Here is a 15,000-nt window from a genome sequence, read left to right on the forward strand (position 1 = left end):
GTAGCACCCATATGGTCACTTTAATGATTAAGCCTATTGAATAAGATTCCAAGTTCAAGTCATGTTTCACGTTATGTTATGTTCAAGTTTACGTTCACGCAATCATGGTAATCCCATGAGACAAGAATATGTTTCAAGTTCATGTTATGTTATGTTCACATTTACGCTATGTTCCAAGTTCACATTTATGTTATGTCATGCTCAAGTTCATGTTCAAATTATGCATGTTCACGTTCATGTTATGTTTTAAGTCCATGTTATATTTCAAGTTCACGTTCATGCTATGTTTCAAGTCATGTTCATGCTAAGCTTCATTTTCAGTTTAAGTTATGCCAGTTATGTTATGTTGTATGTCAAGTTATGCTATGATTACTTATGATTTGATTATGCATTCATGCTTTTACTGCCATGCATGCATCATTAACCTGTGTGGAAGTTTCTTGTTAACTTGCTGAGATTTGTAATCAAATCTCACTATGGTAGTCCCAACTACCATTCCCCCCGAATGGTAGATTTTGTTATAGGATCTGAAGGAGAACCGGGAATCGACCAACTGGAAACGGCCGACTAAGCGACGGTGCGACGTAGATGGTACTTCAATAGTTACCTCAGATTACTACTTGTATTGGTGGAGTTCAATCTCCAGCACTCTTTTAATCACAACCTTATGGACTATTATTGTGATCTTAGTTGTTTAGTATGTCGTTAAGTATGGAGTATGTTTTAAGTATTTGAGATATTTTAGTTTGATGCATAGTATTGTTAAAGAAAAAAATTATCCGCTGCGAATATTGCATAATGCTAGATGCATGTTAGGAATATTGAATCTTATATGTCATGAACGGGGGCAGGTAACCTCGTGTTGCATGTCTTGACACTTCAAATGTCCGTCCGATCCCAAGCGGAATTTGGGGCCGTCAGTGACAAAAGTTTTCAAAGTTTCAAGTAATAATAAAAAAAAGCAATGCATTTTTTTTAATTTAATAAAAAATAATATTCAAATAATTTTTTAATTTTATTTTATATTAAAAACATTTTGTTGTATTTTTTTATTAACACTACAAGAAAAATGGGCTTTTATGGTCATTTAATTGCGGCGAAAAGACTATTTGTGATCAAAGTAAACTCATTTTAGCTGTAAATAATCATTTCGCTGGAATTAACTGACCACAAATAAACAGTTTTCTTGTAGTGTAAGGTTGCATTTGTGTAGTAAGATATTTTCAAATATTTTGTGAATAGTAATGAAAAAATAATGATAGAATATTGAATAATAGTGAATAATAATAAAAAGTAATTAAAAAATAATAAATAGTAATAAAATATTCTGATAATTCCAATACTCAAGCTAGGTCTAAATTATTTAAGCACTAGTTGGGATATCAAGTATTCTATTGCATAAACTGGTTATCAAATTTTATGTTCCTTGCATGCCTGCGTTCATGGACTCCGAATCTACCACGAGGTGTATTGTATTTTCACGAGCGTGATTTGGCTGAAAGCTGATTTTATTTGCTGACGCTGGGGCATAAGGAGATTTATTCTCAGATATTTTCTTATAAGTACTATTTAAATATAAAATAATATTTAGTTTTTAATTTTTTAATCTATTTATTATAATGTTTTCAAAGTTTCAAATAAAATAAAAAAATAATAATATTCAAATAATTTTTTAATATTTTTTTTAGTTTTTTTTCTCATTTTTCAAAACTCTCTAAAATATCTTAACTCAAATTATTTTACTACTATTTATCAATAATTTTATTACTATTTATATATATTCTAACATATTTGAAGTGTACAAACGAGCCTAAAACTTCTTTTTTATTCTCTGAGTAAATATTTCGTTACGAAAGATGCCGACATTCTCGTATGTACTGTTGTGTGCGATGCACACTATTGCATGACTCGACTCTTGAGGCAAATATCATATATTCTGTGAATAAGGCTAATATCATATATTAGCCATATATAATAGTAAGGCTAATGATCTTGCTCTAGAGGGAAACAAAAAAGAAATGGCTTTCTTTGTAAGACTATCATATATTAACATATTCCATATATAATAAAGTATGGTGATATATAAATCCAATTATTCAATAAATATTATATTATTTTATGATATAACAAGTGTTGCACCCTTTAATTATAAACTGACACCAACATCATTATAATGAAAAATGTTTTATTTACATGTAATTTTTATAAAAATAAATTTATAAATTGATATAATTTGATATAATCATCTATTTTATTTTAAAAATAACTTTATAATTTGATATACCATGTCATCAAATCATCACGAATTATGAAGTTAGAGTGAAATTGATAGAGAGATTGACCCATTTATTCCATTTCGGGAGAGTTGATAAAGATAAATAAATTTATATATTCATTGCAAAATTTGGACCAGTTCTTATAAAAATTTATATTTTCCATGTTATTGACACAAAATACTGTTAATACAAAAAGAATAACTTCAAATCGGATATGGTGTAAAAAAAATGATTTATACTCTTCAATCATCGGTTGACACGTCATCATTCTAAGAAGATTATAATAGAACTGACATTAGGTGGCTATCTCATACAATAGAAATGGCATTACGAAAGTGTACTCTAAATATTTTATTATTGGACTAAAATATTAAAATGTGAAAAGAAATCATAAGAATTAATGTGTATTCTTGAATTGAGTTTCTATTTACTTTGAGATATTCTAATCAGATTTTTATACTTGATTTTAGAGTTTATAAAAGAGCAAGTTAAAACCCAGTCAAATTCAAAGGAGGACTTTCAAGTGGGTAAGATGTTGAAACAATTTAAGAACTTTCAATGAGTGTAAGACTCTGCAAATAAGGATAATGATGGAGTTTAAAGTAATTTGGATCGGAGTCCAAAACACGTTATGAGACAATCTGGACATACTTTAATATTTTGATCGTAACTTTACACTTACATATCAAATTGATGCAATTCTTGATGTGTTGGAAAGCTATCTTTAAGGGCTACAAATTTATCTCTAATAGAGATTTCCAAATTTGAACTTCTGAAGCGCTTACGTAACTGCCAAGATTAGTCCTAAAATTTAGGCCTTTTTTATGCAGGAATCATGAAGATATTAGGGTTTCTTTTCGACCCTATTTAAGCATATCATTAACATGAAATTGAAGAGTTTTTAGAATGGAGGAGGCACAGATCTAGAGAAGAAAAAAATACCATTTTTATTTTTTAGTTTTTCTATGGAGAACTAAATCTTGGGTAAAGCCAATGGTGCAAATTGTTTGGTGAAAATACTTTAACTTTATTTCAATTCATATATTAAACTTTATTGTTTAAGATTCTAGGATTCAATTCTTCATTTATTTTGGATATTATAAGTTTGAGATAATTATATTAAATCTTGCTATGGTTTGATTTTGTTGAGCTATAGGATTATGAATATATGATTGTGACTTAAACAGGCTTTTCATACCATTGATGTGATCTTCTGCTGTAATATTGTTTATGAACATAGGGTCGTCTTAGATCTGATATTCATTTTTATATATGAAAACTGTGGTTTGTAAAAGGGGAATAGATTCTAAAATTAAATTTGAGAAAATAGATGAATAAAACATCATATCTTCTGATTAAGAATTTGGTGCTATAATTCTTAATTGTGTATATCGTTTGGATTGAAAAAGTCAGAGTATTGGATCCGGTTGATAGAAGCCCAAAACCTTTACTTGTCTTCTTATCCGTCCCTAATCTCATTTTAATTACGTGCTTTAGGTAGAATTATTAGATTCTTATTATATTGTAATTTGATCTTTTCTTTTAAGTTTGTGTCTCGTTGTGTTTCTTCTGACTCCCTTTGGATCGGCACCCTGAACTACTGTAAGACTGCATACTAGTTTGGGCGTAATCAGGTGGCTATCTCAAATAAACTCCGTCTCTCGTTTTCCACTCCCCCCCCAAGCCGCATCCCTCAATCTTCCTCCAATCCCAGCTCCTTCAACATTATCATCATGTATTTATTCTAGTGTAATTAACCTAGCTTGAGATTGCATGGATTTGAAGCTAGATAGTGTTAGAACCTTGTTGTGATGATGTTGTAAAGAATGAATGTAAATAGAAAATGATGTAATAATGGCTGGGATGTTGCAATAACGAAATTGGGAATGGATGCAAACTGTTCATGGAAATGCCTTAGACGACATACGTATATTAGATAAGGAAGTACTTTGAGGGATTTCCAACCTCCTTACAATATACAACTTAACAAATTCCAGAATGATCTACTCTACACCTCACTCTCCTTTTAAAGTCGACGTACACCCTTGTAACAGACTGGGTAAAAACTATAAATTGACCTGTAGCATACTAAAGTAAATCACTGACCATATGCATCGTTTTGTATAAAACACTGCATATTCAACTCAGACTTAATCACATAAACACTTTAATAAAAATGGTGCGCAGCACCACTACATTAAATGGTGCGTAGCACCACTAGCATTAAATGGTGCGCAGCACCCCTAACCTATGACATACGCTATCACTTCCCCTCGTTTCATTGATTTTCCACAGCTGCTTTCCAACTCTTGATATGACACCGTTTCTTCTTCAAACTTCTTAGGCTCACTTCACTTCGCACAATCCCAATTCCAGTTCAGATCTCTATCTTCATCTTCCCTCTAAGTTTCGCCTCTTACGCTGGAACCCTAACAAACCCACATTCTTCAAAGCACCTTGCTCACAAGGTGTAGGTAAAGGGCTTGAAGCCACCACAAAAGTTCTCAGCTACTTTCACTCCATTTCGCAAGAACTTTGGTTACTGCCCTATCTCCTTGCTTCTTCATTCTACGCTCCAAAATTTGTTTAGGCTCAGGTTGGATCTCACCCATGGGGTCCGTGGGAGGAAGATTAGGAAGAACCGGAATCTGTGGACCCAATTTCTTCTTGAGGCACGAGACGTGAAACGTCGAGTGTATTTTGGAGCCTTCGGGGAGCTTCAATCGATAGGCTATGGTTCCTATCTTCTCTTCAACTTGGAAGGGCTCGTAGTATTTGGTGATAGCTTCAGATTGCTTGTCAGAGCTAGGGTTTTTTGTCAGTACGGTTGAAGCTTCATGTAAACTTAGTCTCCCTTCTCAAACTCTCTCTCAATTCCTGTTTATTTGCATAATATTTCATTTGATGTTGAGGCTTTTTCAGATTTTGTTTCAATAAGTAGATTATTTGATCTTTGTTGCGTAGAACTTGGTCGGCTGCTTCATTAGGAACAGTACCAGGGACATATGATATGAGTGTGGGGGGTGAGTAGCCGTAGATTGCTTCGAAGGGGGTCAATTTAGTGGCTGTGTGATAGTTAGTGTTATACCACGACTTGGCCATTGGATATACTATCACACAACCATGGGAAGCCATTGAGACCATATGTTAGGCTTAGATTCTGTGTAGCACCTTAGATACCCTTCCACGCTCTTATTCAAAGCTTCAGTTTGGCTATCTGACTGAGGATGATAAGGTGAAGTGAAGTCAAGGGAAGATCCTTGTGATTGGAATATGGCCTTCCAAAAAGTACTCAGAAAAATTAGGTCCCTATCTGACACCGTAAACCTAGGGAACCCGTGTATCTTGAATACATTCCTAATGAACTCCTCAGCTACTACCTGGACAATATAAGGGTGGGCTAATGTAATGAAATGGCAATACTTTGTAAGACGATCGATCACCACCAACATTACACTATACTCCTTTGAAACAGGAAGCCCTTCCACAAAGTCTAGTAATATGTCAGTCCAAGGTTGGTTGGGAATGGGTAGGGGCTGGAGTAACCCCGCTGGATGGGTAGTCTCATATTTCATGGCCTGACACGTATCACACTCCCTCACCAGCCTTTCGATGTCTTCTTTCATTCCCTTCCAGTAGAAATCTCGTTTAGCCCTTTGATATGTTTTCAAGGAACCCGAATGGCCTGCTTGAGGGTTATTATGGACATACTGCAACACTTTCCTCTTGAAATTCGAATCCTCAGCCAACACAATCCATTTTTTTTTTTAATAATCAACCCCTATTTTAGTGAAAAACCCCTTAGACTGTTCAACTTGGACTTGAGTTGGTTCAATAGCTTAGTTAGTTACTCCGAACCTTGATAACTCTGTTTCAGCTCCTCCACCCATATGGGAGTAGGAAATGAGACCATTGCACAACATGCATCCACTTGTAACCCTTCATCTTTTCGTGAGAGTGCATTAGTCACTCTATTCTTCGTACCTTTTTTGTATTCGATAGAAAAGTCGTATCCCATTAACTTTGCCTCCCATTTTTTTTGAGACTCGGTGCCCAGCCATTGCTCAACCAGAAACTTGTGTGCCTCTTGGTCTGTTTTCACCACAAAGGATTGACCCAATCAATATGTTCTCCATTCTGTGTTGCTATAGCAATAGCTAATAGCTCCTTCTCATAAGTAGACAATAATAATGCTTTCCCTTTTAGTGCCTTGCTCATATAGGAAATGGGCTTTCCCGATTGCATTAGCACAACCTCAAGCCCTGTGCCACAAGCATCACATTCAATGGTGAATGGGGTGTTGAAGTCTGGAAGCCTTAACACTAGAGGCTATGATACAACCTATTTTAGTGCCTCAAATGCCCTCCTTGCCTCCACATCCCACACAAAAGAGTTCTTTTTCAATAATGCAGTTAGTGGGGCTGCTATAGTTCCATATCCTTTTATAAACTTCTGGCAGTACCCCGTTAACTCCAGGATTCCCCTTAGAGACTTCACATTCTTAGACTCAAGCCACTCTAACATAGTGATATGAACTTCACCAACAATTGTGATGAAACCCGATAACAATGATGGCTTGGAACCCCAAGATCGTATTGACAAGATTTGTTGAGCCTTGACCAGTCACCCAACTAGATGAGAACCAAGACTACGAAGGATTGAAAACGCCACACCCAGAAATCAGAATCAAGGTGATAAGTTTGGAGCTTGAACGCCACAAGATTAACTTGATAAGTTCAAGGAGTTCTTTGAAGAACCAAGAGGAACACAAGACCTCACAAAAACAAATAAGTTTCTGAAATTTCCAATCTGATATTAAAACTCGAAATAACCCCTTTATATACTTGGAACAACCCTCCAAGAATAGGAAAAGTCATAACTACAGCTTTAAAAGCAACACAAATATTAACATAACAAGTCCCACGAAATTTAGGCCTCTTGGACTTCTAGAGGCAGCCAGAAATGACTAAATGACTAAATTCAATGTATTTCACGTACCCAGGCAAGACCAAGTTCATTCACCTATTTAATATTCTTGAAACTTAACAAATTCACGTCCTTTAATGGTCAGACCATTCATCATATTTCTATGTGCTAATTAGCCTCTTCAATTGCCTTGATGACATGGATTAAGTCTTGAATATTGTTTGAGCCCATCTTGGTCTTTTTAGAATCAGCCCAATTCTCTTGGATTAGCCCATTTAGTGCTTCCTTGAAACGTTTGGCTCTAAGTCTTGTAATTGGGCCACTAGGAAATGACAAAGGGTCTTGTACAAATTCAGCTCCATTCCCACTTGTATGATTAGCATGTCCAACTCCTTGGTTTGCATCATTCTCCCCCTCTTGAGAAGGATTTGTCCTCAAATCATCACCTACATCAAAAGGAGACAAATCAGCAACATTAAAGCTTGCACTGACACCATACTCACCTGGTAAGTCAAGCTTGTAGGCATTATCATTGATGCGTTCTACTACTTGAAATGGCCCGTCACCCCGAGGTAGGAGTTTTGAACGCCGCTTCTCTGGAAAACGGTCCTTCCTTAAGTGCAACCAAACCCAATCTCCTGGTTGAAACACTACCTTCTTACGTCCCTTGTTGGCTTGATGGACATATTGTTTAGTCCTCCTTTCAATGTTCAGCCGTGCCTTTTCATGAATCATCTTTACAAATTCTGCCTTCTTTTTGCCATCTAAGTTCACACGTTCACTCAAAGGTAAAGAAGTTAAATCCAAAGGTGACAATGGGTTAAAGCCATAAACAATTTCAAATGGTGAAAACTTAGTTGCAGAATGTATACTTCTATTGTAAGCAAATTCAACATGTGGCAAACAATCTTCCCATGCTTTCAAGTTCTTTTTAATGATAGCACGCAACAAAGACGACAAAGTTCTATTTACTACTTCAGTTTGGCCATCCGTTTGTGGATGACAAGTAGTAGAAAACAACAACTTAGTTCCCAGCTTTCCCCACAAAGTCTTCCAAAAGTAACTCAAAAACTTTGCATCCCTATCAGAAACAATGGTCTTAGGCATACCATGTAACCTAACAATTTCTTTGAAGAACAAATCAGCTATATGTGATGCATCATCAGTTTTATGGCATGCAATGAAGTGTGCCATCTTGGAAAATCTATCTACCACCACAAAAACTGAATCTCTCCCCCTCTTAGTCCTAGGTAAACCTAAAACAAAATCCATAGAAATATCAGTCCAAGGTTCACTAGGTATTGGCAAAGGGGTGTACAAACCATGGGGTTTCAACTTAGACTTAGCCTGTTTACACGTGATACACTTCTCACAAATTCTTTCCACATCACGTTTCATATGAGGCCAAAAAAAATGTTCATGCAAAATTCCTAAAGTCTTAGCTACACCAAAATGACCCATCAAACCACCACCATGAGCTTCTCTCACAAGCAATTCGCGCAAAGAACATATTGGCAAACACAGTTTATTTTCCCGAAACAAAAATCCATCATACCTATAAAACTTACCAAACGCCATTTTTTCACATGCATTGAACACATCACCAAAATCAGAATCTTGAGCATACAATTCCTTAATGTATTCAAAGCCAAGCATTTTTGTATCTAAAATGGAAAGTAAGGCATACCTTCGGGACAATGCATCAGCCACCACATTTTCCTTACCTTGCTTATATCTGATCACATACGGAAATGTTTCAATGAATTCCACCCACTTGGCATGGCGTTTGTTCAACCTTTGCTGTCCTTTCAAATGCTTCAAAGACTCATGATCTGTGTGAATCACAAACTCCTTTGGCCATAGATAGTGTTGCCAATTTTCCAAAGCCCTCACCAAGGCATACATCTCCTTATCATAAGTAGGGTAATTTAGGGCTGCCCCACTCAACTTTTCACTGAAATAAGCAATTGGACGGCCTTCTTGCATCAAAACAGCTCCAATTCCTATGCCTGAAGCATCACACTCAATTTCAAAAGTTTTAGCAAAGTTAGGTAAAACAAGCAAAGGTGCATTAGTTAACTTTTCTTTGATCAGACTAAATGCCTTTTCTTGTTCTTTTCCCCACTTAAACGGCACATTTTTCTTGATGACTTCAGTAAGAGGGGCGGCTAAGCTACTAAAATCACGCACAAACCGTCTATAGAAGCTAGCTAAGCCGTGGAAACTCCTCACTTGGCTGACTGTTGTAGGCGTTGACCACTCTTGGATTGCCTTCACCTTTTCCTCATCCACCTCAATTCCTCTCTTACTAACAACAAAACCAAGAAACACAAGCTTATCCGTGCAAAAGGTGCACTTTTTGAGGTTAGCAAACAACCTTTCTTTCCTTAGAATTTCCAAAACAGATTTCAAATGCATTACATGTTCTTCCAAATTTTTGCTATAGATCAGGATATCATCAAAATACACAACTACAAATCTGCCAATAAATGCTCGCAAAACATGGTTCATCAAACGCATAAATGTGCTCGGAGCATTAGTTAAACCGAAAGGCATCACTAACCACTCATACAAACCATATTTAGTCTTAAAAGCAGTTTTCCATTCATCACCTTCTTTCATCCTAATCTGATGATATCCACTCTTAAGATCAATTTTTGTAAAGACACAAGAACCATACAATTCATCCAACATATCATCTAGTCTAGGAATGGGATGACGATACTTTACCGTTATGTTGTTGATGGCTCGGCAGTCAACACACATCCTCCATGTTCCATCCTTCTTGGGAACTAACAGCACCGGAACCGCACAAGGACTCATACTTTCACGCACAAACCCCTTCTCCAATAATTCACTTACTTGCCTCTGAAGTTCCTTGGTCTCCTCGGGATTACTCCTATAAGCAGGTCGGTTTGGAATTGATGCACCAGGTATGAAATCAATTTGATGTTCAATCCCTCGGATTGGAGGTAAACCATATGGTACCTCTTCAGGAAGGACATCTTCAAACTCCTGCAAAAGAGAAACAATATTGCTCGGCAAAGCACCGACGAGATCATTAGTACATAAAAGAGCCTCCTTGTACATGAGTACAATAAGGGGCTGGTGTGAAAATAATGCTCTCTTGATCTCACTTTTTTTTGCAATGTAATTGAATTTTTCCTCTCTTGCTCTCACTATAGCCGAAATCCTCTCTCTTTCTTTTTCACTCTGATCAATGTTTTTCTCTCCTTTTTTTTTTAAGTCTTTTTTTTCAGTTTCGGCCTTCCTTTCCTTTTCCTTTTTTTTTTCATTCGAACTTTGTAACTTTAATTGGTCCTCCCTGACCTGTTTTGGAGTTAATGGCACAAGAGTAATAGGTTGCCTATTAAGAGTGAAGGAATACTTATTTGTGAATCCATCATGCGTAACCCTCAGATCATACTGCCATGGTCTTCCCAACAGTAAATGGCATGCGTGCATAGGAACCACATCACAAAGCACCTCATCCTCATATTTGCCAATGGATAATGCCACCAACACTTGTCTTGTCACCTTGATTTCCCCACATTCATTCAACCACTGAAGCCGGTAAGGTTGAGGATGTTTCAAGGTAGTTAAAGCCAATTTCTCCACCAAATAAGTGCTGGCTACATTTGTGCAACTCCCACCATCGATAATGACACTGCAAACTTTGTTATTTACAAAGCACCGAGTATGAAACAAGTTCTCCCTTTGGTTACTTTCTTCCTCCTTAACCTGCACATTGAGAACTCGCCTTGCAACCAATAAATCTCCAACCACAGCATTTTGCTCATCGTCAGCATCCTCCATAGATGGCATATCATCATTATCTACTTCTTCCTCATTTTCTGACTCAAGCTCTCCTTGGGCATTTATCACCATCACCCTCTTGTTTACACACTGGCTGGCTATATGTCCGCGCCCCTGACATTTAAAACATTTAATATCACGTGTCTTAGAACTTGAAGTCTCGATTGTACCTGAAGTAGTGGCGGTCTTTAAGTTGGCATTCTTAGAGGATTCAAATTTTGGCTTATTTTGTTGCTGCTCGTCCCTTTTTGGAGTTGTCTTCCACGAGCTGGTTGTAGCCATAGGCAGTCCCCTCCTAGCCAATCCCTTTCGTTTGAATTGTTCCTCCACCTTTATGGCTTGATGCACCATATCTGTCAACTCAACATAGTGCTGCATCTCGACTATATCCGCAATCTCACGATTTAAACCGTGCAAAAACCTGGCCATGGTGGCTTCCCGGTCCTCTTCTACATTTGCCCGGATCATAGCTACCTCCATCTCCTTGTAATACTCATCCACACTTTTAGATCCTTGAATTAACCTCTGTAATTTTTGATACAATCCCCTATAATAGTGGCTGGGTACAAAACGCTTCCTCATAAGCATTTTCATTTCCTCCCAAGTGTCCACGGGTGGCTCTCTATTCCTCCTATTAATCAGTAATTGATCCCACCACACAATGGCATAATCGGTAAATTCAATTGCAGCCAACTTAACCTTCTTTATCTCTGAGTAGTTGTGACAATCAAAGACCATCTCCATTTTAGTTTCCCACTCCAAATAAACTTCAGGATCATTTTTACCTTGAAAAGATGGGATTTTAATCTTTATATTTCCTAAATCGTTATCCCTCCTAGGCCTACCCATCCTAGCTTCTCTATTTCTATACCCACGCTCAATCCTGCCTCGGTTCAAATATTGCTCATCAAACTCCTCCGACTCCGCCTCTCCATCAACATTCCGCCACGGACCACGCCCACCATGCTGCCTATTGTGGATGTCATGTTGCTGGCCCCTAGGAGTTTCCGCTTCTACCCTGTCCAACCTTTCGTGAATAGGTTCTAATTCAGCCCTCAACATACGCCTCATCTCCCCTAACATCGCTTGCATTTGGAGGTTTGGAACTGGAGGTTGTCGAAATTCTTCGGTTGTGTCTTCTTCTTGATTATTAGACATGTTTTAAAATCTGCAAACAAAGTTAGAATCCTCACAAGCACTCCCTCACGTGTTTCACTCAAGAATTGATACACTTGCACTCGTGTTTTCACTCTAAACGGCTTTTACCCTCATATGGTCTCGCACACTCTTGCCTTTTTCCACTCTTCTGTGTCTTCTTTAGTTCTTAATCGAACTTCAAGAAACTCATTCAAAATAATCCAGCAGCAATTCAGAAAATAAACAACCAAAACTCATCAAAAGTTCAAGTACTTGAATAAGGTGAGATACAAGATTGAAAGGAAGAAGTTTTCTTACTGGAATCGTGTACCCTTTTTTTTTTTTTTTTAAACACAGCAGGAACAGGAAATAGAACGAAAATAAAAGATAGACAAACTTATCTTAGAACCTGGCTCTGATACCAAAATGATATGAACTTCACCAACAATTGTGATGAAACCCGATAACAATGATGGCTTGGAACCCCAAGATCGTATTGACAAGATTTGTTGAGCCTTGACCAGTCACCCAACTAGATGAGAACCAAGACTACGAAGGATTGAAAACGCCACACCCAGAAATCAGAATCAAGGTGATAAGTTTGGAGCTTGAACGCCACAAGATTAACTTGATAAGTTCAAGGAGTTCTTTGAAGAACCAAGAGGAACACAAGACCTCACAAAAACAAATAAGTTTCTGAAATTTCCAATCTGATATTAAAACTCGAAATAACCCCTTTATATACTTGGAACAACCCTCCAAGAATAGGAAAAGTCATAACTACAGCTTTAAAAGCAACACAAATATTAACATAACAAGTCCCACGAAATTTAGGCCTCTTGGACTTCTAGAGGCAGCCAGAAATGACTAAATGACTAAATTCAATGTATTTCACGTACCCAGGCAAGACCAAGTTCATTCACCTATTTAATATTCTTGAAACTTAACAAATTCACGTCCTTTAATGGTCAGACCATTCATCATATTTCTATGTGCTAATTAGCCTCTTCAATTGCCTTGATGACATGGATTAAGTCTTGAATATTATTTGAGCCCATCTTGGTCTTTTTAGAATCAGCCCAATTCTCTTGGATTAGCCCATTTAGTGCTTCCTTGAAACGTTTGGCTCTAAGTCTTGTAATTGGGCCACTAGGAAATGACAAAGGGTCTTGTACAAATTCAGCTCCATTCCCACTTGTATGATTAGCATGTCCAACTTCTTGGTTTGCATCGCATAGTTGCAATTTTAGAAGCATCAGCCATTACCCCTCCAACATTAATAATGTCGCCAAAATAGTCAATTGCTTTCACTACAAACTTGCATTTCGACCTTTTAGCAAACAAATAGTGCTGCTGCAGCAAGGTTAAAACCTGTTTCAGATGCCCCAAACGTTCCCCCCTTGACTTATTGTACACCAATATGTCATAAAAAAAATACTAGCACAAATTTCCTTAGAAAGTGTCTGAATACGTCATTCATCAACCCTTGGAAGGTGGTCAGGGCAGTTAGGCCAAAGGGCATTACCTAGAACTCGTAATGCCCTTCGTGTGCTCAGAAGGCTGTTTTGGGTATGTCATAAGCTACAACTCTGACTTGGTGATAACTGAACCTTAAATCCAATTTAGAAAAAATAACCGAGCCAAACAATTCATCGATTACTAGAATAGAAAATTTTGCCTTCACTGTCTCCTTATTTAAAGCTCAGTAGTCAACACACAACCTCTAACTTCTGTCAGCCTTACGAACTAGTAAAACAGGTGAAGAAAAAGGACTAGTACTTGGCCTCACCACACCAAATTGTAACTCAGCCACGATCTTTTCTATCTCTGTTTTTTGGTAATAGGGGTATCAATATGGCCAATTGGCAATGAGTTGAGTGCCCTCCTTGAGGACAATTTGGTGGTCATGTGCATGGGGTGAGGGCAGCCCCTTAGGTTCACTAAACACTCCTTCAAATTCATCCAGCAATTTAGCAAAGTCATCACCCACATCTCTCAGGTTTTGAGCTTTCTCTTCTTGGCTCACAATTTGCAGTAAAATCCTACTGCTCTTAGCCATAGTAGCCTTGAGCAACTTGTGATCATCCTCTACTATCGACTGTTTTAATTTTACTACCCTTTTCCCCTCATGTGCAAAACTCATTAACAATTTGGAAAAATCCCAGGTTATAGGTTCTAATGTCTTTAGCCATTGAACTCCTAACACCACATCAAGACCAACAAGATCAAGTAAATAAAGGGAGGGTTTAAACAAAGTACCTTGCACCTTCAAATTTACTGCATTGCACACTCCCCCACTCCTCAAGCATTGGCCATTCGCTACCTTGACTTTTAAAGCAATTGAAGGGTCCACTGCCAACTTCAATTTAGGAACCAAAGGGGAATCTATGAAATTATGTGAGCTGCCCGAATCCACTAAATCACTAATTTCTCCCCTTTAATGTTGTCTACTGATGACTTGCATAATTTCTTATGTTTTATCACTTCTTAACTTTAAACTTTAGTCTAAATACCCTATTATTGGATAAAATGCTAAAATGTTAATAGAAATCATAGGAATTAATGTGTATTCTTTAACTGAGTTTCTATTTACTTAGGAATACTCCTGAACAGATTTTTATGTTTAATTTCAGAGTTTATAAAAGAGCAAGTCCAAACCCATTCGAATTCAAAGGACTTTCAAGTGGGCAAGACGTTGGAACAACCTGAGAACTTTCAATGAGTGTAGGACTCTTCAAATAAGGATAATGATGGGGTTTGAGAGTAATTCGGATCAGAGTCCAAGACGCGCTAGAAGATAGCATGGACATACTTTAGTATTTTAATCATAACTTTCCGTTCTAAT

General features: G+C 37.2%; 1 pseudogene; it reads right to left on the reverse strand.

The window, feature by feature from the left end:
* Positions 1-4,780: 4,780 nt before the first annotated feature.
* On the reverse strand, positions 4,781-12,176 carry LOC118344221 (annotated as a pseudogene).
* Positions 12,177-15,000: the final 2,824 nt, after the last annotated feature.

Source organism: Juglans regia, chromosome 13, assembly GCF_001411555.2.
Source record: "Juglans regia cultivar Chandler chromosome 13, Walnut 2.0, whole genome shotgun sequence".
Lineage (NCBI taxonomy): Eukaryota > Viridiplantae > Streptophyta > Magnoliopsida > Fagales > Juglandaceae > Juglans > Juglans regia.